Source organism: Rhipicephalus sanguineus, unplaced genomic scaffold, assembly GCF_013339695.2.
Source record: "Rhipicephalus sanguineus isolate Rsan-2018 unplaced genomic scaffold, BIME_Rsan_1.4 Seq753, whole genome shotgun sequence".
Lineage (NCBI taxonomy): Eukaryota > Metazoa > Arthropoda > Arachnida > Ixodida > Ixodidae > Rhipicephalus > Rhipicephalus sanguineus.
The window spans coordinates 40640-43429 of record NW_023615911.1 but is presented as its reverse complement, the minus strand read 5'-3'; positions in this window follow the sequence as shown (position 1 = coordinate 43429).

Here is a 2790-nt window from a genome sequence, read left to right as displayed (position 1 = left end):
CATCCAGCACTTTGCGAAAAGTGGCAGAGACAGAGACAGCATTTGCATTGTTTGCATGAGCACACCTGCACAATGCAGAGGGTCAATTAGCTTAAGTACTCGTCTTGTGGACAATAAGTCTGGTTCAAGCATTCTCCATCCACAGTAAATTGATGTCACAGTTTTTTCATCTTCTATCTCGGAACCTACATCGAACTTGTACACTTTTTAACATGAACAAAACTTTGCAATATAAGTGAGGAATCGGTAACATGATTTCAGTTGGGTTAACTTTATCCCAGAAAGCTTGAACATCGTAAGTATTGTTCCCTTACAATGTACACTTGCACTAAACTGGTGCAGTTTAACACATAATGCAATATCATATACACAGTGACAATCAGATAGGTCTTAAACATTACAGCTAGCTTGCGTTGCTATCACAGGAATCTTATCTGCATACCTTTCTTATATACAAAAAAAGGAACTTGCACCGAAATGGTACTGTGCAGTCATGACAGTACTATAGCGAAACCGGCGAAGACATTACATGAAAAACATAAAAATGCACTATAATCACAAACATTATCAAAGTGGTAAAGTGGGCATGTTGGTATTCCATGCTTAAGAAGGGTAGAATCGCACTGAAGACGAGCACACAATGAAGACACACACACGCACACACATAGCGCTATGTGTGTGCGCTATGCGCTATGTGTGTGCGTGTGTGTGTCTTCATTGTGTGCTCGTCTTCAGTGCGATTCTACCCTTCTTAAACAAACATTATGAAAAGAGGGCGACATTCTAAATAGTTTTCACTTACAAGATAGGAACTTGCATTAAACTGATGCAGTTTATCACATAACACGTCATATAGAAAGAGATAACCATATCAGTCTTAAATAATCCAGCTAGCTTGCTCTGCTATTACAGGATAGCTGATATGCCTAATATTAAAGGTAGGAACTTGCATCGAAATGGTACTCTACAGCCCTGAGAGCACTAAAACAAAACCAGGAAAGACACTACGTCACCAACATTACTAAAAGTTCATGAGCATTAAAAAAACGTGGAAAGAGGCTGACATCGTGAACATTTTTCACTTGCAAGATGTGTACTATATGCATTAAACTGGTGCAGTTTAACATAACACCATATCATATACACAGTGACACTCAGATACGTCCTAAACATTACAGCTAGCTAGTATTGCTATCACAGAGAGCTGATACGCCGATCTTATATTGAAAGTAGGAACTTGCATTGAAATGGTACTGAACAGCCATGACAGCACTAAAGCAAAACCAGCAAAGACACAACACGAAAATCATCATTAAAAACAGCTTGTTAAATGTCAAGCACACCTGACAAGACTAACACTTCAAAGATAAAGTCCATATAGTAATTTTCCTACCACAGGCTGCATACTTATACACTGCATATGCAGTTGAATATTATTATACAAAGATGAGGGTAATGCCATCATATGATACTATATCAGTGCCAAGTTAAAAAAATCACAGCATATCCACGGAGTGAATGATGATGAGTGGGCGAAGCTGCGGAGGTTCATCGGTAAACCGTGAATCTTCCGTGAATTCTGCCCAGTACATCATCACCGACGTGAGATCGGGCGCGTTTATACTAAAGGTTCGATGAGTTATGACGACTTGCAGCGCACTTTAATTTTACATGTACGCTGTGAATTTTCATTGTTTAGAAAACCATTGCTTAGAAAACATCTGGTGTCTTTCGTTAAGCAGCTGGAGTCTTTTCGTTTTGCTTTAGAAACATCTGGCGTTCTTTCGTTTTGCTTTACAAAACATCTGGCGTCTTTGTTGGTTTATTTCATCAATCAACGGCGTTTTGAACAAATTTTTATTGTTAATCACGCACAGGAGAAATCTCACCAGGCACTACCTTGGAGGTAAAGAATGGCTGCTAATGGGAATGAGAGACAGAAGAAGTCGGCTTTTAGCTAACGCTGCGAATTTTTTATTGTTCAACAACGCACAGGAAAAATCTCCCACCGGCACCACCTTGCAGGTCAAAGCGTAAGGCTGGTTACATACTACGCTACGAGGGACGAACGGGTGCCGCTATAAGGAGCTTCGCCCCTAAAATGTTTCGACAAGACGATTACAAATAAACAGGTACCGGGTGAAGAAGCGGTGTGCTCGACCAGACATGCGAAGAGGTTTGTGGAATGCACGAAAAACGTCGTGTACAGGATCCCACTGTCCTGCGGTGGTCATTACGTTGGACAGACGGAAAGGTGTGTCAACGAGAGGCTGCGGGAGCACCGGTACAACTGCGGCCTCCTACAAGCTCCAGGGCATCTGGCGACACACTGCAGCAGGTGCCCGTGTTGTCCTGTGTTTGAAGAAGCAAATTGTGCACAGGTCGAATAAGCAGGCGAAAAAACAGGGCGTCGAAGCCTTCACTATAAAAATGGCAGCAGAGGGCGCATGTGTAAGCGTGCCGTCAATAGCACTCAGCCAAATTGAGCTGATAAACGAGGACAGGGGGCGTCGGTATTTTGAGCAGTTCTGCGCACGAGTGTGGTCACTGTATATATTTCATATCCATCTACGTATTAATCAGTTGCTAGTTTGTGCTGATGTGTTTTGTGCGTCCTTCGCTGTCTTCAGTTCTTTTTTGTAAAGTTTGCGCAAGAAACGATCACTTAATAATGTTGGAAACATTAAGTGTACATTATGACTAAGCCGCATGAAAACATCCTATGACACCATATGGTTAGTGTAGCATAGCAAAGCAGGCAATAAAGGTTATACTCTGCACGTAAATGCA